This window comes from Bubalus kerabau, chromosome 17 (assembly GCF_029407905.1).
Source record: "Bubalus kerabau isolate K-KA32 ecotype Philippines breed swamp buffalo chromosome 17, PCC_UOA_SB_1v2, whole genome shotgun sequence".
Taxonomy (NCBI): domain Eukaryota; kingdom Metazoa; phylum Chordata; class Mammalia; order Artiodactyla; family Bovidae; genus Bubalus; species Bubalus kerabau.
The window spans coordinates 26,159,150-26,182,743 of NC_073640.1; the positions used below are offsets into that span (position 1 = coordinate 26,159,150).

Genomic DNA, 23,594 nt, shown 5'->3' on the forward strand with positions numbered 1-23,594 from the left:
TTGATCATCTTATAAAATTAATTGATCTTGCTTATCTATTGTTCTATTTTAAATCATTTAATTGAGGATATTAAGAGAAGTAATGGTAACAACTAAGGCACTTATTAAGCACTGATGTTCAAACTTGCAATGTGATTTTCATAATCTGAATTTCTCTATCACCAAATTCTATTCTTATGGGAATTTACATATAGAGCACCTCCGGCCACAGATAATTTTCTGTTGCTTAATGTTTTAAAGGATAGACATACGCTGTGGCAAATCATTGCAGCTATACTTAATTTTAATTATTCTTTTAAATCAGATAGATACCCTGCAGTGAAATTCTTATAATTAAATAGAAATTAAAAGTTTCTAAAAGCCTTAATTTCAACTTCAAATTTAAATGCAAATGAATGTATGGGTATCAAAAGAATCTCCCTCCCCACCCCCTCCAAAATTTGGAGGGAATTCTCTAGAAGCTTAGGCTGACCATGAAACCTTATTGTGGCCCCCAAGAGGCCCTTGGGCTCCAAAGCCATTCCATTTTGCAATGCCTGGCCCATGACACTGACTAGATAGGCAGGAAGATCCAGTTTTCCTAAGTGACAGGTGCCCAAGAGAGTTATTTTAGTTTGGGTTCCCTAGGAGGTAGACCTTGAGACAAGAATTCATGTGTAAGCTGTAGGGAAGTGGGCTCGGGAAACAGAGCTGTAGAAGGGAGGAGTGAGACACGGGAAGGAAGACAGCCAGCCAATAAGTGGCGTGTTCTTAAGCCAATCGAACTGGGGCTCAGTCCTGCTGGAGAGTATGCAGTGCCACTGTGGAACATACACGGGTCTCTGAGTTATCCTGCCTATGGGTGAGGGAGCTGGGGTATTTATCCACCACTCCCATTAGCTATTAATGTGAGCTGCTTCTGAAAAGGGTCGGCTCCCTGGCACTGAAGTATCTATGTTTGAGCTGTGAGCCGAGGGACTGTTTCGGCCTCAGAAAGACCCCAGGCAAAAAGACACAGGTGTTGAGCATCCCCGAGGGCCCTGAAGTAATAAGACCCCGCCAGCACCTCTAGCATCCATTCCAAGGAGCTGGCCTAGAAATTCCAAACTGAATGCAGCCTGCAGGTGTGTTTTGGTTGATGTATACCACATTTTTTGTTTTTGTTAACTTTTGAAAGTTTTACCTAAGAATTAGGATTTTTGAACCCTCTTGAAAATGTTGATCTGATTGATCTAGGACAGGATTGGAGACTTTGAAGTAAATCAACTAGCCACTATTTGGTGAGTAAATCACAGGTACTAAATAATTACCTTGTGACAGACACGAAAGACCCCGAGACTAGGTGCTTCCAGGACCTAGTGCAGCAAAGCTGAGTCAAGGGCTTATCTGCAGCCCAAAGGGAAGATGCAACAAGAGGAAGACCAACTCTCAGAGTACTAGACAACTGGCTCAAGCTTCATTCTCCAGCTTTTCCCCAGGACGTCTGCCCCCCAAGCCCACCGTATTTTGGCAATGGTAATAGGCATTTACAGAATGCCAGGCACTCTTTGCAATGCAGTGTGTGCACTTAGACTCACAGGATTCTCACAAAACCCTTTGGGATAGGAGCCATATTTCATGAAAGGAAGCTAATGCTCAGCAAAGTTAAGTAACTAACCTGGAGTAATACAGCAGGACAAAATCTGAATACGGTGTTGTTTTTTTTAATTAATTAATTTTTATTGGAGTATAGTTACTTCACAATGCTATTTTAAATCTTTTAATTGAGGATATTAAGAGAAGTAATGGTAACAACTAAGGCACTTATTAAGCACTGATGTTCAACCTTCTATCCACTTCTGCATCGAAATCAGGGACCTAACGGTCATTTCTGGAGCTGCATTTTGCCTGCTGCTGCCGCTGCTGCTAAGTCACTTCAGTCATGTCTAACTCTGCGACCCCATAGACGGCAGCCCACCAGGGTCCCCCGTCCCTGGGATTCTCCAGGCAAGAACATTGGAGTGGGTTGCCATTTCCTTCTCCAATGCATGAAAGTGAAAAGTGAAAGTGAAGTCACTCACACATAGCTAAAACCCAAGCCAGATTGCGTATCAACCCAAGGACATCCCCCGCTTCATCCCTGCCCATGCTTTGGAGCTGCACATGGCAGCTTTGATTGTTTTACTGAAAACAATTTAGCAGATGAAATATCTCCCTGCAAAGAGTGATGGTCCTTAACCCATCCTTTCAGGCTGAAGTCACCAGGAGATGCTCAAGGGGCACGCATGTTATTGGACAAGAGTTACATCTGCCCCAACAGTGAAGACCCAACCTTAAAGCTCATTGTGTGGTGCCATTTTGAACCCAGTGTGCTAGCGAGATGGCATTGGGGTAATAGGAAACCTGATAGCTCAGAGCTGAAACATGAGGCAGTACAGACAGCAAAATAGCAAGGCAGTTATTTGCTATGATTATGATCATAACCTTAACATGGGACTCAGACCCTCATTTTGCTCCAGAGATGGGTGCATGCAGCGTGCGAGTTTTTAGCTGCTTTGTGGCTGAGAGAACTAAGGCATTTCAGTGGTACAGAGCAAATGAGAGTGAGTTTCTCCTTCACCCCAGTGACCCTCTTTGCAGAAAAAACACAAACTCACAGACTGCAATAGAACAAGGCAAGTAGTGCCTCTCCTAAAGGGAATTTGAGAAAGTGTTGATTAAAGCAAGTCTTGATGTGGACAGAGTAGGATCAAAAAATTAGAGTTTTTACATGAGTTTTAGCTCCACTATGCTGCAAAATGACAACCCACTCCAGTACTCTTGCCTAGAAAATCCCATGGATGGAGGAGCCTTGTGGGCTACAGTCCATGGGGTTGCAAAGAGTTGGACACGACTGAGCAACTTCACTTTACTTTTACTTTACTTTTTATGCTGCAAAAGGAGAAGGACATTTAACTTGTTTTGTGATATTGACGTCTTCTCATGAATAGTGTGTAAGTTCCTAGGACTTAAGGCATATAATTTAGGAGTTTTTCAGTTGTAACAGAAAGTACAACTCAATCTACTGAACAGAAAATAATAATTTTAAAATATATTTGTATAGTTTAAAAAAAATTAAGATCACTGCCTTCAGGCATGGCTTGATCCAGGGGCTCAAACACTGTCATTAGGACTCAGTTGATTTTACTTCCCTCTGTGTTGGCTTTACTCTCAGGCAGATTTTCTCCGTGAGTTGGTCACAGGCAGCTCAATCTTCATAGTGCCAAGCCCTGCAGAAAGAGAGTTTCTTTTCTCCAAGCAGCTTTAAAAAAAAATCCCCAGGTCTGACTCACACTGACGCAAATTAAGTAACATGCCTACCTCTGAACCAATCACTGGGGCCAGAGGCATGTTATCTGATTGACCATATTAAAACACAGGCTGAGGATGGAGTCAACACCACCAAGACTACCACTGGCTCTGGATATGGGAGGGTCAGTTACCCTGGAGGAAAACAAATGGTTGTCGAGGGGTGATTGGATGAAAGAAACAAAAGATATCCGTCAAACTCTGGCTAGCTTTTGGAGAGGAAGCGGAGAATATGAGGAACCCTGGGGTGCATGGTAGGGCTGGGGAAAGGTGGGGAGGAGGTTTCCCCGAATCATTGGTGGTTCATTCAGGAAAGCATGTGGGTAATTTTAATTCAAAAGAATTAACTAGAGTTAGCAATTTCCTGTACTGGTGTTCTGAAAAACGACACCAGCCCAACACCAGGCACTTGGCATTCGATTCCTGCTGCTAGCACGCTGACAAATTGCCAATATACATGCAGCGAGTGTTGTTAAGTACTTCACATATTTATGCTGACTTCACGGGAGCAATAGATTCCGTGGCAGAGACACTCTTGCATATTTATTGGAAAGGTGCTTTGCATGGCATGCTGTGCATTGCCTCCTGGCCTCTCCTTCTCTATTTCCAAGCTTCGTTTGAGTATTGATTTGAATAAAGTCATAATTGCAACAGAAGCCTTTGTAACTTAACTGAAAGTGGATCTACTCTGCAGTGTATGATGTACCATTTTATGTCATTCTAGATTGTTCTTAACTCTCTGTTGTCTCTGGGTAACTGACAATATTCTGGATTGCTTGGCTTTCTCCCTTTGCAGATGACACATAGAATGATGCAGACTAAAAAGGCGAGAATAATCAGGGCTCACGGTGGAGGGAATGGGGGCCTGCTGCAGTGGATCCAGGTTTGCCTATGAAATTCTAACCCTTCCAAATAGCTCTCTCAGTTCAATGAGAATGACCTTAGTATCCCTCTTGTCCTTAGTCTCTCCTGTTGGAAAGAAAAGGGGTGGAGGAGCAGACGGAGGAGACAAACCAGAGTCCGACTGTGTGAAAACCTATGTCGGTTTTGGCATTTCCCACAAGGCTGCAAATAAACAGCATTTGGACGTGAGTCACCACACCATCAGCCTCAGAGCTTGGTCTCCTGATGGATTTAGCCTCCACCAAACAAAGACACTTACTGTTCTATGGTTCTAAAGACGACGGGCCATTTGTGGGGCACGAGTCTGGACATGAGCCCCCCCAGGCCTGGAAAACCCATTCCCCCTGACCACAGCCCCCTCGTGATGGACCTCACGGGCTGTGAGAGGTCTGGCCAGGGCTTTGCAACACAGAATTTCAGTGTGAGGGTAACTGGCAGACAGAGAGACAGAAGCCACTATCCTCGTCTTCTTCAGAGGGAATGGGAATCTGGGATCCTTCAGTTTTGCTGATGGGCAGGTGTGGGTGACAGGGCATGGGAGACAGGCCAGGAGTGACAAGGGGGAATGTGAAAAAAGAAAAGAGGCTTGTTTACTGCTTGAAAGTATGCAGTGTTTCCTAGATAGTTCAAGCCACTAAAGGAACAAACAAGCAAAAAGGTTAGCTACTAGATGGACTGATGTATAAACTTCTCTGTAGCACAATAACCCCACTGCCAAAAAGTTCATCTCCGGGGATGTTTACTTCTCTGAGCATTTCTGCTCTTTCATGGGTTGCGGACTCATTTTGCCAGCAAATTGGGCTTTCCTGAGACCAGTACAGATCCTGCTTCAATTTGCACCTTCTTCCCCCTCCCACTACTGCCAGTTTCAAATCCTGAAACTTGAACAACCAGGAGTCAGCTTTTCATGCACTGCAGGGTGCGAGGGTCTCTTAGACCCAGCCTTGAACAAGAGTAGCAAATAGATATCCATTCAACCAGTTTCCAGGCAGGACATCCTGTTTGTTGGGACCTGGGCTAGTGCAGGAGATACTCAGATTTAGATGTCCTCAAAGCACTCTTGTCTAGTAGAGAGAGTGACCGATGTGTTGAGTGCCATGAGAATTACATACCTTGGTACTATGACAAGTGCCACTTTTCAGAAGTTACAGTGGGGGTCCAAGGGAGGGAGAGGTGGGTCTGAGTTAGGAGAAAGTGGTGGCAGAACAGGGATGAACTAAGCCTTGAGCCAAATGATGAAGATGCTGGGCCAGGAACAGGTACTTGTGCTTTGCATCCGTGGAATCATCTCATCTTGGTAAGTCTGTGATGCAGAAACAGCTATTATCCCAGAAGAGGACACCGAGAGACAGCCAGTTAAATGGAGCAGGACCTTATAGGGCATTCCTGGGACTGACCCCTCCCCCATATTCTCTGCTTCAGCTCCTCTCAGAAGTACCTAGATAACAGGATCTGGTCCATATTTCCTGAGTTGTTTTTACAGATGCTAAAGCTTCCACCAAAAGGAGGATGTTAATTACTTGATGACCCCCAGGCCCCCTGACCTCCTGGAGCCTAAGGAATGATAATGTTAACCCCCATGACACCTGTTACCTCACCATCAACCAGTCAGAGAATCATGCAGGAGCTGATCATGTATGTACCCTGCAACTCCACTCTCTCCCCTGGTCTTTAAAAATGTTCTGCTGAAACCCATCAGAGAGTTCAGGTATTTTGAGGGTTAGCTACCCTGACTTCTTGCTTGGTACTTGCAATAAATGCTGCACTCTCCTTCACCACAGCCTGGTGCCTGGAGACTGGCTTCACTGCACACAAGTGAGCAGACCTGAATTTGGTTTGTCAATACCAGGACGGTGGCAGGTCCTGGAGTGAGTACCTCTTTATATTTTACACCCCAGGCAGCTTTCCCCTCTCTAGTCCTAGCCCTGAAGCAAGAGTTTTAGTAACTTGCTCACATGCTGCTAAGTGGCTCTGCCAGGATTTGGATCAAGACTGAGTATACCACCAAGCCCTCCACAAATGCTTACCGAGCTTCTACTGGAGCTAGGAATTGCTGTCAGCACTGGGTATACTGGTGGGAAAACATGCTGTTCCTGTCTACTATGTGGTGATAGAGACTGTTTCAAACTGTAACTATGACACACACTGCAAAGGAGAGGTCCATGGTGCTCTAAGGATAGTAAGGGGGATCTGAACCAACCCAGGTAAGGGCAGGGAAAAACCGAGCTGAGAGCAGAAGCCTGAGTAGGAATTAATTTGATGTATATAGAACGGAGTAGAGTGTTTCAGGCAAAGGGACTAGCACATGCAAAGTCCCTTTGCATGGGGGCAGGACAGAGCATAAGCCACCCCCAACCCTGGCTAGAATAAAGAGAATGACCAAGTGGGTAACTACCTGAAGAGGTGGGCCATGCAGGTTCTTGGAGTTTGGTGTCTTTCCTATCCTGAAGGTGATGGGGATAGGCTGGGAGAACCTCCAGGAAGCAACAACAATGACGAATGGGTACAAAGACAGTGTGCTTGGGAATCTCGAGAGGTAGTTTGTCATATGTCTGGAACAGAGCAGGTGCCTGAGATAAAGCCAGAGGTGGAGGTTTTGGAGGGGCAAAGATGCTTAGAGGAGGGTGTGTCCTACCTGTAGGCTTGGAGAACTCAGCAAGAATGTGGGACAGGAAAGGATATGATCATATCTGCAACAAAGTGAAGTAGAGTGGAAGATGAGCAGGGTGAGGAGTAAGGAAACTGTCCCAAGAGAGGAAGGAAGAGTTGGGGAGAGACTGTCCTAGGCAGAAGCTAAGGCACTGAATCAGGCACTGAAGAGGGAAAAACACTAGCTGGAGGTAGAAGATGAGGATGACCATAGTCATAGCTTTCCAAGCTTCTTTAGTTGAGCTAAGTGTCACTGATATCCAATTGTGGTATTAATCTGTATTTTCCTGATGAATAATAATATTGAGCACCTTTCTTTACTGCTTATTTGTATGTCTTCTTTTGTGAAGTTCCAGCTCAAGCTTTTTGACCACTTTCTGTTTCGTTTTGCCAATTTAAAAATTGAATTGTTTGCAGCTTTTGGTTATTGATTCATAGGAGTTCTTTATATATTGTGGGTATGCATAGATATTTTATGAATATTTTCTCCCACTCTATGGTTAGCTTTTTAATTTTCACAACAGTTTCCTTCAATGAGAAGACACTTTCATTTTGACTCAAGTTCAACTTATCAAATCTACTGTTTTACGATTAGTTCTTCTTGCATCCTATCTAACAAATCTTGGCCAACCCCAAGATGATGAAGTTAGTCTCCTTTGTTTTCTTTTAAGAAGCCTAAATGGTTTCAACATCCACATTGTGGGCATGACTTGTGCTAATATCCTGGGGGTGGTGAGAGAGTGAGTGACACGATAGCTTTGAGGTGTTGTTTTTTTCTTGTGGAATGCCAGCTCACGTCCTGGTTCCATTCAGCATGGAGCTAAGGACTTGGTTTCCACCTACTTTTGGATTCCTGCCACTAGCAATCCACTTAGCAACCAGGTAAGCAGGGTGCCCCTCCAGTCCTAGCTTCCGGCAAGAAGCAGCACATCCGCTACCCAGGGAGAAAAGAAGCGTGCATTTTTGGTTTGTGTTTAATCACTTCTGGCACAGTGTGGTGCTGGTGAAATCTGACTTGCTTCATCTTTATAAAATATTTAGTCTTTTAATTATACGAACTGCCAAGATTCGGGGGCAGGCTTTAGTCATTTCCCAACTGCACTCTCAGTGCAATTTCTCCGATGGCCTCTTCCGAGCATCTATCACATGTTTGCAATCTCTCCAAGCCCATGAATCATATTTAAATGCTTTCCATATCCCATAATTCTCCTTTTACTGCTCTATTCAGTTAATTACACTTGCTCCCTATTCATCTGAGACATGCAGTTTGGGGCTGGGATTTGGAGAGAGAGAGAGAGAAAAAAAAAATGAAAACAAACTTCATCATGCAAGTTCCTTCGTATTTGGGAGGTTTAATCCAGGTTTGTGTTTCAGCTTGCACTTTGAATTCCTTCTCTAACTACTTCTAAGTAACTCCATCTGCCGCTGGGTTGGTTCCCATCTTTAAATCCGCTGGTCAAAAATCCCTTTATCCAAGGATCGCCTTCATATTGAATATGTTTCTCACATATCATCATCCTCTCACCCACTCATGTCAACCACATCAGCCATATCGCTCAATTTCTACAAGAACTGAGAATATAAAAATATGCACCAGCATAGCCAGCTGGTGAAAAACAAAACAAAACTAAAAGGTCAATATAAAAAGTATTTGCAAATGTGTGTGTACACGTGTGTAATTGGGGAGAGCACTTAAAGGCATGAGTCTAATGTCATTAAAATTGATGAGGTGGAAGCAGAAATATTCACCCAATGCTGGTCATCAGTCCATAAGCCTGATACATCATTAAACAAATAGTGAAATATTTAAACGGAATATAATCTATAAAAATACTGAATCACTATGTTGTACACTTGAAACTTACATGCAGGTCAGGAAGCAACAGTTAGAACTGGACATGGAATGACTGACTGGTTCCAAATAGGAAAAAGGAGTATGTCAAGGCTGTATATTGTCAGCCTGCTTATTTAACTTATATGCAGAGTACATCATGAGAAACGTGGGCTGGAAGAAGCACAAGCTGGAATCAAGATAGCTGGGAGAAATATCAAAAACCTCAGATATGCAGATGACACCACCCTTATGGCAGAAAGTGAAGAGGAACGAAAAGGCCTCTTGATGAAAGTGAAAGAGCAGAGTGAAAAAGTTGGCTTAAAGTTCAACATTCAGAAAACGAAGATCATGGAATCCAGTCCCCTCACTTCATGGCAAATAGGTAGATAAACAGTGGAAACAGTGTCAGACTTTATTTTGGGGGGCTCCAAAATCACTGCAGATGGTGACTGCAGCCATGAAATTAAAAGACGCTTACTCCTTGGAAGGAATGTTATGACCAACCTAGATAGCATATTCAAAAGCAGAGATATTACTTTGCCAACAAAGGTCCATCTAGTCAAGGCTATGGTTTTTCCAGTGGTCATGTATGGATGTGAGAGTTGGACTTTGAAGAAAGCTGAGCACCAAAGAATTGATGCTTTTGAACTGTGGTGTTGGAGAAGACTCTTGAGAGTCCCTTGGACTGCAACGAGATCCAACCAGTCCATTCTAAAGGAGATCAGTCCTGGGTATTCATTGGAAGGACTGATGCTAAAGCTGAAACTCCAATACTTTGGCCACCTCATGCGAAGAGTTGACTCATTGGAAAAGACCCTGATGCTGGGAGGGATTGGGGGCAGGAGGAGAAGGGGACGACAGAGGATGAGATGGCTGGATGGCATCACCGACTCGATGCACATGAGTTTGGGTGAACTCCGGGAGTTGGTGATGGACAGGGAGGCCTGGCGTGCTGTGATTCATGGGCTCACAAAGAGTCGGACATGACTGAGTGACTGAACTGAACTGAACATTTGAAACTAATGAATTATTGTAAATTAACTAAAATAAACAAAATTTAAAAAAATAGTAAAATTAAACTAATGCTAAAGCTTTATCAGTTTATAGAAATTCCAAGTAGGGATACAAGGCAAAATAATGAGGTGATGTCCCTCAGAGAGTCTCTGATGCCCAAGTGATCAGCTTCCGGCTCTCCCTCTGCTCTGTCTCCCACTTCTCAGTAGTAAAGAATCCACCTGCCAACAGAGGAGACATGGGTTTGATTCCTGATCCAGGAAGAACCCCTGGAGAAGGAAATGGCAACCCACTGCAGTATTCTTGCCTGAGAAATCCCATAGACAGAGGAGCCTCGTGGAGTATGGTCACAGAGAATCGGACATGATTAAGCAACTAAAAAACAACAACTTTCTCTGCTTTAAGCACACTGACCTCCTATCTTTTCTTCAGACGTGTTACAGATACGCCCACCACAGGACCTTTGTACATGCAGTCTCCTCTGATTGGAATGCTCTTCCTGTAGCTCCCTTACCTCCTTCTGCCTGTGTTCCAAAAATCAATGAGATCTTCTTGGGCTTTCTTATCTAAAATCTCAACAATCACTACTCCAATGTTTCGTTCCCATCCCACTGCCCTGATGTCTTTTCTTTGCCTTAGCACTTGTGACCACTGAGCAGAGTATTTATTTTACATATTCTTCGTATTTATCATCTTTTCTCTCACTAAAAATGAAACTCTTTGAAAGCAGAGATTTTTTTTAAAAGTTTGTTCAGTACCATATCTCCAAGTGCAGCCACACAGTTGGTTCTCAATAGGTATTAGTTAGATGAATAAACAAAGGAAATCACAAAAATGGATAATTCTCAATGCAGAGAACAGAGCAGCATGCAGCTGTGGGGGAATAATTAATGTAAATGTGGAAACTGAATGTCAAAGAAATGTCAAAGAATGTCAAAGAAAGCAAAGTTGGAAAGATAAACTGCTGGATACCAACTCAGTATCCTCTCTCTCCTCCTCCATAGAAAATCTGAAGGAAAAGACAGCATAGTAGCCAATCAAAAGCTCCATTTCCCCGCCTCTCTTGCAGATAGGATCTGTCTCATGACTAAGGTCTAGAAACAAAAAAGTAAGTGAACATTGTTAGGAAGAGTTTCTGAGACTTCTTAAAAATTTGCTGACTCAATTGGTAGGGGTCCTTCTGCCTCCCCCTCTTTCTCTTCCTTCTCTTGTAAAACAAAGATGTGATATTTTACAAAAGATCCATTTGGAGTTAATTTTCCTGTATGGAATGAAGTAAGTTCAACTTCATTCTTTGGTAGGTAAATATCCAGTAGTCTCAGCCTCATTTGTTAAAGAGACTACTCTTTCCCTATTGAACAGTCTTGGCCCCCTTGTCAAAAATTAGTTAGCTGTAGGTGTATTGGGTTGGCCAAAAAAGCTTGCTTGGGTTTTCCATAAGATGGTACAGAAAAACCTAAGCTTTTTTGGCCAACCCAATAATTGAGATTATCTTGCTTTAGCTTGACTTCACACTCACTTTGGTTTCTCCCTATCTCCTTTGCAGGCTCAACATCTTCCTAGCCATAAAGGCTCAGTACTATGCATATTTCCCTTATCATGCCATGCTTGCTCTCTGGGTAATGTCTGGCTTTAATTATCACCCATTTGCAGGAGACTCATAAATGTGGATTTTTTGCTCAGCACTTGCCACAGAGCTCCAAACCTGCAGTCTGCTAACCTGCATGCTTCTACTTAGATGTCACAGGATCATCTCAGAATTCACATGTCCAAAACCAAATTGGATCTTTCTCTCCCAAATCTGGTTCTCCTCTGATGGTCCTTATCTTAGTGAATGACACCATCCATTCTCCTGTGATCCAAGCCAAGAACCTTCTCCCTAACCTCCCATGACTGATCTACTAGCAAAGCCTGTGAGTTGTGAATCTTATCTATCTTTCAAACCCATTTATTCCCTTCCTAACCATCACAAATATTTGAGGCCTACATTAAAAAAAAAAAAAAAAATTCATTGAGGAACACAATTTTTTAAACAAATTAGATCCACGGATGGGAAAGCTAATACTGCATAGATGTCAGTACTTTCCAGTTAGAGGTTTGCTGTTGTTATTTAGTCATTAAGTCATGTCTCACTGTTTTGCAACCCCACCAGGCTCCTCTGTCCATAGGATTTCCCAGGCAAGACCACTGGAGTGGGTTGCCATTTCCTTCTCCAGTGGATGTTCCTGACCCAGGGACCAAACTTGGGTCTCCTGCATTGGCAGGAGGATTCTTTACCACTGAATCACCAAGGAAGCCCAATTAGAGGTTTCATTCAGTTCAAATCAAGTTAATTGTTCATTTGCAAAATAAAAAATGTTTTATTGGTTAAATACTGTTGATTGGTAAGCACCAAATGACAGGAAAATTTTTAAATTGATCTGCAAATTAAATAGGCAAGACTATGGAAGAAGCTGTGAAGAAGAAGAAAATGACTAATAAACTGACAAATGTGAAAACATAGAATAAAACTACAATTATTAAACCAGTATGTTGTCAGTGTAAGATTAGAAAAAGAAGTCAACATAGATTTTAAGAATTCTAAATTCTTGAGAAAAATTAATGCAATTGGCAGTTTTAGAAAACTTAGTTTTCTATTAGAGAAATAAAGTTTGCTTCCTATTTTATACTACATAAAAATAAATTCTGAACCAATACAGGGTTATGTAAAAATATGAAAGGATAAGTATCTGAGTGGAATATGAAATAGGCGTGATTTTAGGATAGAAAACACATTTCTAAGCATAAATGCAAATGAAAATACCACCTAGGAAAAAAATGGAAAACAAAAAACATAAATTTTTTTTTAAAAGTCAAAACGTAGGTATCAAATTACATTAGAACACAAAATATATACCAAGGGTTAATATCTTTAAACTTTAAAAAGCGTTTACAAATCAGTAAGCAAAAATGAAAACTTTGTAAACAAATGGTTAAAGAATCCAGACAGCTGAGTCACAAGAAATATCAATAACTGATAAACTAATGATGTGTTTAATATCACTAATAATCAAAAAATACAAATTAAAACAATGACTACTTCTCTTATCAAATTCAAAGAGTCGGGAAAAAGGAAAAATGATAATAGACCCTTTGAAAGGCTGCTGGTAGCAATTTAAATGAATATAATGTTCCTGGAGTTTAATTTGGCAAAATGAATCAATATTCTTGAACATGTTCTCTGCTTTGAACTTGTAACTCCACTTCTAGGAATTTTCTCCAGCTTAAGAAAATGATCTGAGATATACCCAAATGTGTCTCAATGGGCTGTTTATTACAGTGATTCTTTTAATAGTAGCCACAAATCGAAAACAGCAAGCAGGTTTTAAAATGTCTAAACACATTAGGTATGCATATATGATGGAATACTCTGCAGGCGCTGAATACACTATTTTAAAAAAACATTTAATGAAATGGAGAAATAGAGCTAGAAAAATATACAGGATTAAACTGTAGGAAGGACTACAACAAAATGTCATCAACTATTTTTCCTGAAAGGTAAGATTATAGGTGACTTGAATTAACTCTGCTGGTGGCTCAGTGGTAAAGAACCCGCCTGCCAATGCAGGAAACATGGGCTCGATCCCTAATCTGGGAAGATCCCCAGGAGAAGGAAATGGCAACCCACTCCATATTCTTGCCTTGAAAAATCCCATGCACAGAGGAGCCTGGTGGGCGACAGTCCATGGGGTCAAAAAGAGTCAGACACAACTTAGTCACTGAACGACAACAAATTTACTTGCTATAAATTGTAACATGGTCTTAGTTTTCTAAAAATTTATTTTCACTTATTTCAAAAAAATTTTTTAACATAAATGCATTATCATTGTAAACTATTCAAGTAATGCCTTTATATATGGAGTCTTCTTTCCCCTACCATCCCTATGTGCCTCCCCAGGAGGAATTACTACTAAAGGTTGGTATATATCCTTCCAGATATTTTTCTATCTATTTATATACATGAATGTACATGGCAACTAATGTTACAATCAGAAAAACGAAGTTACTTAACACAAACAAAACAGAACAGATGGATATTTTAGTAAATTATCCAATCACTAAAACTTAAAGACTGAAGATAGCCTTGACTTCACAGTAAAATCGTTCACTTCCATTTTTAAATCAACAGGAAAAAAAAAAATGTCTGGGGAACAATGTTAAAAGTTGGGGTGGTGGACAAGGTCCATTAACGAACAAATTAGCTGAAATAAATTGAAAGCAAACTATCTCCCATCTCTTCTTTTTTCACATTAGAAGATGTTAAACCAGTGATCTTTCATTAATATTTTTAAATAAGTGCATTTTGGAGAGTAAAAGTCATGTGGGAAAAACAAATAAATTACAAGGGGAAAGACGGCCAGCACAAGAGGAGGAGAGAACAATCCACGCCGAATGTCCCTGTCGCCCGGCCAGCTCCCACCGGCTCCCTGCATGCTGGCAGTGGGCAGCAAGGTGAGGGCGAGGATATGAAACGGTTCTAATCCCATTCTGCTTTATGACTAGCTCGAGCAATGACCTCTAGCGAGATCTGGCCCTTGTTCTATCCAGCAAGTAGATTTTTCTTACAGAAAATAAATTAAAAAGGTGTGACCTTGCTGAAGGCTGGCTGAGAAAATGAGGTACATCTTGTCACGGCCAGAAGAACCTATTTGTTCAATTTGAAAGGCTGCCGCTTTGCTCCGATTAGAAGTTAAGATAAGGGCTGGGGATGAAAAGAGGAGAGACATTTCTAAGCGAGGAAATTAAAGAGCTACATTGGAGACCCTTTCAGCACTACAGTTGGCTTTTTGTGTGGGGTTTATCAGGTCGCATCGGCCACACCTTGTGCCTATGCTCCAAGCTCTCTCCTCTGAGCACACAAAAGCCTGCCGTGTAGGGGGCCCCGTGGGAAGCCCGCCTCCTCGAGAGCCATGGGCAGCACCCCTCCCCCACCACCGCAAGTGGAAAGTGACCCATCCCAATTTTCTTCACTGTGCAAAAAGACTTGAAGTCACTTCATTGCTTGCACTGCAGGGACCCAGTCCGAAGCTTCATCCCTTCCCGGCCAATAAATGTATCCCATCTGAGAGAATGCCGCCAAATTCACTCAAGTCAATGGGCATGAAATGCCTTTCTGTCCATAAAAGTTTTAAGCCAACAAAAATTTCCCCCCAAAGCCCCTGAAGCAAAGAAACCTTCTTTCGATTTCTCTCTTCATTTTATAGGCATTTTTTAGGCTCCAGAATCTCTTTCAACTTCTAAAGTAATAGCTTGTATGGGAAAAGAGGAGGCAAGGGGGAAAAAAAAATGCTGGACTTTTCCACATGCCCTGAATTTTCATCCAACATCTATTACCTGGTTCTCTTGGTCTACTGAGGGTCCAGAGGAGAGCTGGGGAGATCAGACTTCTCCACCTAGAATTCACTAACCTTGATCCTATGAGACCAACTCACCTTATCAGCTTTGTTGCTCTTTACTCCTTCCCAAATTCCAGTATCAAATATAATTTCCTCCTTCCTTACCTCCAGATCTTTGCTGGAGCTCTTAATGCTGCTGGAATTCCTTTCCTGACTGTATCTTTTTTTTTCCCCCAAACATCAGCTATCTGCACAGTCATGTGTCTTTATTTGTAGACCATCTACCTGTTTGATGGTCAGTTTACTAAGGGGAGTGTGTCAGTTCACTAAGCTTGCCAGAACAAAGTACCACAGACTGAGTGGTTTAAACAACAGCAATATAGGATTAGGATCCACCCTAATCCTGGTTGGAGAACTAAGATTGTGCAGAGAGCAGCCAAAAGAAATTGGACAATAAAGTAAATCATAGCATGAGAGGCCAGAGAATGAGAAAGGGCATTCAGAAGGACATTACCCACATCAAGGAGAAGCCAGAGGCTCAGTTCAGTTCAATTCGGTCGCTCAATCATGTTCGACTCTTTGCAACTCCATGGACTGAAGCACGCCAGGCCTCCCCGTCTATCACCAACTCCTGGATTTTATTCAAACTCATGTCCATTGAGCTGGTGATGGTATCCAACCATCTCATCTTCTGTCGTCCCCTTCTCCTCCTACCTTCAATCTTTCCCAGCATCAGGGTCTTTTCAAATGAGTCAGTTCTTCGCATCAGGTGGCCAAAGTATTGGAGCTTCAGCTTCAGCATCAGTCCTTCCAACGAATATTCAGGACTGATTTCCTTTAGGATGGACTGGTTGGATCTCCTTGCAGTCCAAGGGACTCGCAAAAGTCTTCTCCAACACCACAGTTCAAAAGCATCAATTCTTCGGTGCTCAGCTTTCTTTATAGTCCAACTCCCAACTCTCACATCCATACATGATTACTGGAAAAACCATAGCTTTGACTAGACAGATCTTTGTTGGCAAAGTAATGTTTCTGCTTTTTAATATGCTGTCTAGGTTGGTCATAACTTTTCTTCCAAGGAGCAAGCGTCTTCTAATATCATGGCTGAAGTCACCATCTACAGTGATTTTGGAGGCCAAGAAAATAAAGTCTGACACTGTTTCCACTGTTTCCCTATATATTTGCCATGAAGTGATGGGACCAGAAGCCATGATCTTCGTTTTCTGAATGTTGAGCTTTAAGCCAACTTTTTCACTCTCCTCTTTCACTTTCATCAAGAGGCTCTTTAGTTCTTCTTCACTTTCTGCCATAAGGGTGGTGTCATCTGCATACCTGAGGTTATTGATATTTCTCCCAGCAATCTTGATTCCAGCTTGTGCTTCTTCCAGCCCAGCGTTTCTCATGATGTACTCTGCATATAAGTTAAATAAGCAGGGTGACAGTATATAGCCTTGAGGTACTCCTTTTCTGATTTGGAACCAGTCTGTCATTCCATGTCCGGTTCTAACTGTTGGTTCCTGACTTGCATACAGATTTCTCAAGAGGCAGGTCAGGTGGTCTGGTATTCCCATTTCTTTCAGAATTTTCCACAGTTGGTTGTGATCTAGAGGCTCACTCCCTGGTGAAAAGGGGCACAGGAGAGATGAGATCTCGTGAATGACAACTTCTCTATGACAACCTACTCAGCCTCAATTTCTAGCCCAAGTACTTTAAGTGTCTTTGATACAAGAAAAGTAGAGAGGAGATCTCATGAATGATAACTTCTCCATTTGTTTATCTGGGGACTATCTGAGAATGACTGTCTACAGAGAACAAAGTAGGGGTGGGGAGCATGTGCCGTTACAAGGCTTTATGAATCCCCGAATCCATCCCTCTAGTGGAATCTGTCCTTCACTCTGTTTCTTTAGATCCCACCATACAGGAATAAGGTTTTTGCTTTTTGATTAAAGTTGGACCTTTATTGCTTGGGTTTTGGCACACTATAACCCAAAATGGGTTTCCTAAAGTAAATCAATCGTGAATATTCACTGGAAGGAATTATGCTAAAGCTGAGGCTCCAACACTTTGGCCACCTGATACAAAGAGCCAACTCATTGGAAAAGACCCTGATGCTGGGAAAGATTGATGGCAGGAGGAGAAGGGGATGACAGAGGATGAGCTGGTAGGAGGGTACCACTGACTCAACGGACATGAGTTTGAGCAAACTCAGGGAGATGGTGAAGGACAGGGGAGCCTGGCATGCTGCAGTCCATGGGGTTGCAAAGAGTCGGACATTACTTAATGACTGAAAAACAACAACCCAAAATGAGAGGTTTAGAAAGTACCTCCCAACAATCTCTTATCCCCACCCCCAAACACCTCATCTATGACCCACTTCTCCCTTCAGGATCTCATCTCTAAGATGATAATGCAGCTCACCAAGACCTGCCCAGAGCTAACATTCATCCAATACATTATTGGGGCTTAAATAGAATATTTCAGGTGCATTCACAGTCTCTCTTGGCCCATCATGTGACGCAGATTTACTCATCCCAATAATGGAGTCAATATGCTAACACTTCATCAGCTACATTCACATGAAGAACTTCTCTGAGCAAAGGAGGGAGTTTTTATTTTTAATTCATTTATTTTAATCAGAGGCTAATTAATTTACAATATTGTAGTGGGTTTTGCCATACATTGAGATGAATCAGCCATGGGTGTACATGTGTTCCCCATCCTGAACCCCTCTCTCACCTCCCTCCCCATCCCATCCTTCAGGGTCATCCCAGTGCACCAGCCCTGAGTACCTTGTCTCATGCATCAAACCTGGACTGGTGATCTGTTTCACATATGATAATATACTTGTTTCAATGCTATTCTCTCAAATCATCCCACCCTCACCTTCTCCCACAGAGTCCAAAAGACTGTTCTATACATCTGTGTCTCTTTTGCTGTCTCACATATAGTGTCATCGTTACCATCTTTCTAAATTCCATATATATGCGCTAGTATACTGTATTGGTGTTTTTCTTCCTGGCTTACTTCACTCTGTATAATAGGCTCCAGTTTCATCCACCTCATTAGAACTGATTCAAATGTACTGTTTTTAATGGCTGAGTAATACTCCATTATGTATATGTACCACAGCTTTCTCATCCATTTGTCTGCTGATGGACATCTAGGTTGCTTCCATGTCCTGGCTATTATAAACAGTGCTGCGATGAACATTGGGGTACACGTGTCTCTTTCCCTTCTGGTTTCCTTGGTGTGTATGCCCAGCAGTGGGATTGCTGGGTCATATAGCAGTTCTAGTTCCAGTTTTTTAAGGAATAGGAGGGATGTTTCTTAGCTCTGATCTCAAGATGGATTCAAAATCGGCTGAGTTCCGTTTCCTATTTTCAGTATCCCTCTTTGAAATAATATTGTAAATGACCTAAAACCTTGTACAGGGAAGTATGACAAAGTGAAAGAAGGGAACAGCAAGGCAGAGAAAGGCAGGAAGCTCCCTTTTACGTGCCAGGTAGTAAGACAAGAGATCCCTAGAATAAACAGATGCTCCTAGAAAATGTGTTGATTGCCTTTTTCCTAGAAAATGTGTTGATTGCCTTTTTCCACTGGAGTTTTCATTGAGTGATTTTTTTTTTTTTTTCTGTTCTATAACTTTGTTGAGCTATAAAAGGACCCTGGCAACATTTTTTGTCACGCTTCTTCTTTCTTAAGCTTTCTTTTCAGGCCCAATTCTGTATGTTCTAATTGCAAACTCCAGTTCAAGTTCCTGAAGCACTCTCTTATAATTATCACCAAACGCCATGATTCCACAAAGCCCAAACATGTGTCGTGTTAATGCTCACAACTAAAATACTTTCATTTTTCTTGGACTCTAAGCAAAATGGACCATAAGCAAAGTGTTTGATAAAATGACAGGTGGAATTCCATCCAATTAAGACATAAATATTTTTCCAGAGGCTAAGCTCACTGCAAAATAATAGTTTTCACTCAACACATCTTTACATGTCTTTGGCAAAACACCTGTCTAAAACTGTTAACACTAAATATTTGGGGATCTCTGTACTTCAAAGACATCTCTGCAAACGTCAAGCATTGTTAAAATGTTGAAGTAATTTTGGTTAAATGCTTCTGTGACAACTGTCTGACTTGATTTGTTTTAGCTGAATACATTCTGAATATTGCCTGGAATCTGCGAATTGGTCATCTGCCAAAAGATGAGAATTGGGCTGAAGTCAAAATAATTACATGCATCAAAGAAATGAAAAAATGGGGGGAATCTTCGAGCATTTTAAAAATGCAATTTATCTTGTGGCTTGGAAGCTTCAAAAGAATATACTTACCAATTGATAGCATTCGCAGTAAAACTACAAGTATAGAGTAGAAGTCATTCTGATTCTTGACCAAATTTTTACCTATAGAACCACACCTATAGCTCCTCACACAAAAAAATAAAAAGCATATTTTAAAGTACTTTGACAAAATCAGTGATTAAGCAACACAACACTGAGATGTTTTCCTAGGAATTTTTAGTTTTTTGGTTACCAAGTGCATAGAGTTCTCAGAATCACAGAAGAAATATTAAAAGTAGAAAAAAATTAGTAAACATCTAGTCTAACAATGCCCCTACTGCCCCTCCTCCCTCCATTTTTGAATAGGTAAATTGAGACCCAAAGACCTAAAGCCAACCACAGTAGGTTCACAGAAGAGCCTACTGCAAAGAGCTTAAAAGTTTGAGCTGATGGGTGGGTAGTTGGGAAAACATTCATGAAACATATCAACATATGGTAAAAGTGGGATAAAAATGTTGAAGGTGCATACTGAGGTCAATAATAAGAGGAACTAAGGTTAATTGTGTGTGCATGCTAAGTAGCTTTAGTGATGTACAACTCTGTGACCCTATGAACTATAGACCGCCAGGCTTCTCTGTCCATAGGATTCTCCAGGCAAGAATACTGAAGTAGGCTGCATGCTCTCTTCCAGGGGATCTTCCCAACCCAGGAACTGAACTTGCATCTCTTATGTCTCCTGCATTTCAGGCAAGTTCTTTACCATGAGTGCCACCTGGGAAGCCCTAGGTTAATTAGGTAATTCTAATTAATTGGGTCAGGCATTGTGACAAGCACTTTACACATATCATCTCATTTAATTCTTGCACAAGGATGCCATTATCCCCTTTTATAGACAAAATCTCTAAGCTACTTGCCCAATTTAGGTAGCTAGCAATTGACAGAGTTAAGATTTGGAGTCAGTTCTGTCTGACTCAAAATTCTTATTCTTAACTGTATGCTGAACATCCTCCTGATATTGATGACTATAGAGGTTGCTTCTTTTCCATGAATTCAAGTAGCTACAATCATAACTTGAGAAATCTACCATGAACATGATTTGGAAGGTCTGATCAGCTACGGGTCACACCTAAGCCATGAGTCTGGAGAGAGTCTGTTATCAGGGCTAAGGGTATAATGACAATGGTCTGGAATTTTTTAAGAGACCTGATTCAAATAGTCTGGTCCTTTGTCCCTATAATGACCTTCATTCTTGACAAAATGTATGTTCAGAATTATTTTACAAAATGTCCAGGGCCTTGACTTAGTCTGAGACTTTTGGAGTCAACTCAAGAATTATCCATTACTTTCCTGGGTAAGAATCCACTTGTGGTTAAGAATCCACATGCCAATGAAGGGGACCTGAGTTCTATTCCTGGTCTGGGAGGATTCTACATGCCTTGGGCAACTAAACCCCTGCGGTGCAGTTACTGAAGGCAGTGTGCCCTAGAGACCATGCTCCATAACAAGAGAAGTCAGTGCAGTAAGAGGCCCCTGCTTGCCCAAACTTGAGAAAGTCTGTATGTAGCAAGGAAGACCTAGCACAACACCCCACCCCACCCCCCAAAATAATAATAAAATAAATAATTAAAAAAGTTATCCACACCCCTCGACTTCCAAATATACTTCACTGAATACCATTAGTCTAAGGCCTGCCCCACACCAAACACCCCATGTCTGATCTAAACAAATTCAATTCTGAACGTGGAAGAGATCAGTTATTTTCATTGTGTTTCCTTAATGAAGCTCTTGTGGAAAGCGTCAGAAACTCGAGTTAAACTAGCAGAAACGGAAAAGGGATATATTGTCTTAGCGACCTGAAAACTCCTGGGGCAAATCTGTCTGCAGATATGTATGAATCCTGGCACTCAAACAGAAACCACAGGACTTCAGTCCTTCCCTTTTCCTTTGTAAGCTCTTTGGTGCGGCTCTTAAGTGGAACCCGTCCACACGGAGCTCCACCCCGCAACCCTTCCATCCTTACATCGTTCTGGTTGCCAATAACCCCTGCAAAAAAAAAAAAAAAAAAGAGTTTCTAAACTTTTCCAACAGCAGCCTCAGTTTGGGTCTCATAGGCCTAACAGTCGTGTGTCTACCACTGAACCAATCACAAAGGAGCCATAGGGATGGAATGTGCTGATTGGCCAGGTCTGGGTCACATGCCCACTCCAAGATGTGTGAAGACTTAGGATCCTGTCTGGTCATATGAATGAAGAGGAAGAGACGGGCGGTTCCTCTAGAGAAAAAAATCTGAGCATTGTTACCGGAAGTAGTGGGAAATCTACACTAAACAAGCAAAAATCAACACGTGCTCACAGTCATCTCCCATCTCTTAGACACTGCCATCTCCGAGACATAACAAGGACTAGGGAGAGTACCTTGAGTGGGTACGCAGGAGCTAAAACAGTCAGGGGTGGGAAGCTGAGAAATGTAGTTTTCAAACTTCAGTTACTACAGAATCAACAGGGGTGTTTTGTTAGAAAGGCAGATTCCTATACTCCACGCCCAGAAATTCAGCAGATCTGGAGCATGAGAATTCGCATTTTTAACTGCTCCCCTAAATGTAATGTAGGTCAAGACCTGTGAACTGTATTTCAAGAGACATGGTTTAGGTCCTAGGAAGGTAGACCAGGTATTAAGTGAATTTCACTAAATCCAAAATAGTAGCCAGAGGGAGTCCTTTAAAACAAAGAAAATAAATCTTGACACTTGCTCTCTGTGAATCTCTCTCTGTTACCTCACCTCTCACTACTTCCTGGGCAGCGAGCACCAGGCGCCAGCTGCTTACAAAAGACTCTGGGAGATGAGCATCTTCATCAAGGCAACTTACCAAGGGCTGGTTTGCCTGCCAGAAACAGAAAGACATATGGGATTTACAGACCGCTTTGAATGCCATCAGAAACCCTGTAGCTTATTACCAAATGTATGAGTCTTATAATGGGAATATAGTATTTTAATGAAATAAGTGTATTCTAAAATTTAAAAAGAGAGAAGAAAAGGAAAAGAAAGAAAATACCTCCACAATTAGGAAAATACTTAAAGAGTAGAAGAGCAGAAACAACGTATGTATGGAATTTGAACCCTCCTCGCTACCCTCCTTCCTCCTCCCCCCTCCCCTTGCCTCTTTTCTCTCTTTTTTGCGTTTCCTCTTTGTTCAACGCACCATTGGTAGATATCCAAGCACTGAGCAATAATGGGAGCCACAAATCTTTTTAAAGTGTTCCCCAAAAGGGTGATAGGGCAGGAATCTCAGGGAAGGTCAATTCAACTGGAGTCCTAGGAGAGTCACTCCTTGAAATCTGAAACTTGCCAAGTGCTATCACTTCAAGGCACAGGGACCTAAGAGGATTAAGGTAAGTATCCCTCCTAAAAGCTTGAAAAAACAAAGATTAGTCTTTAGCATCACAAAGAAACATATATTTATATAGGTTCTGAATGAAAGGAAATATGTTAAGGCTTTTGGAGTTGGGGGGGTGGAGGTGAGGAGAGACACTGTGGATGGAAGAGATAAATCATGCCTAAGCAAGAGAGAGCAATGTGCTACAAGATTAGCCACTGTTTACAAAGATATAGATTGAAATTGAGATTTATGCCAGTTTAATAAGACAGGGACTACAAAACCAATAAGGTTTTAGCTTAATTTACCCATTACTAAGTGAGCATCTGTGATTAGACCAAACAGTGGACCTTTTGTGTTTTTCCACTGGATAAGAAGGGTGGTGAGGATTATTAAGATAATTAATAGTTAGGTCAACACTGCAAGAAGGACTTGTTCAACTGCAAGAAAAAATATACTTATTTTAATAACTTCAAAAATATCTTACTATACAATTATGGTGGAGTAAATCACTTACATTCTTTCAGTCCTCAGTTTCCGAAGTAATTAAAAAAATTTGTTTTGGAGATTGTAAAGTCATTCAAAAATCTAAGGGAATCCATAAACCTCCGAAAAATCCACATATTGCAAAATTGTGCATATCACTCTTTTTCACTGGACATAGATTCTTTTCATATCAGTAAGATCACTTTTTGTCAAAATGTTGTCTCTTTCACTTCTTTCCAGACAAAAATGAACGGCTACTTTCCCTTCCTTCAGAAGGAAACAGTTACAGATTACACAAATAGAACAGAAAGGCAACTATTCTGCATGGAAGTCAGTTTCCACTGGAAGGTTCTTTGGTTTGGATTGACTGGGAG

At 41.6% G+C, this 23,594-nt stretch overlaps 1 long non-coding RNA gene across 1 annotated transcript; it reads right to left on the minus strand.

Moving 5' to 3' along the window:
• Positions 1–3,051: 3,051 nt before the first annotated feature.
• LOC129631390 (uncharacterized) lies at positions 3,052–15,395 on the minus strand. Its single transcript, XR_008704017.1, has 4 exons — positions 15,178–15,395; positions 5,322–5,512; positions 3,319–3,441; positions 3,052–3,227 (listed from the first exon to the last, which is right to left on the minus strand). It is a non-coding gene; the product is annotated as an uncharacterized LOC129631390 (long non-coding RNA).
• Positions 15,396–23,594: the final 8,199 nt, after the last annotated feature.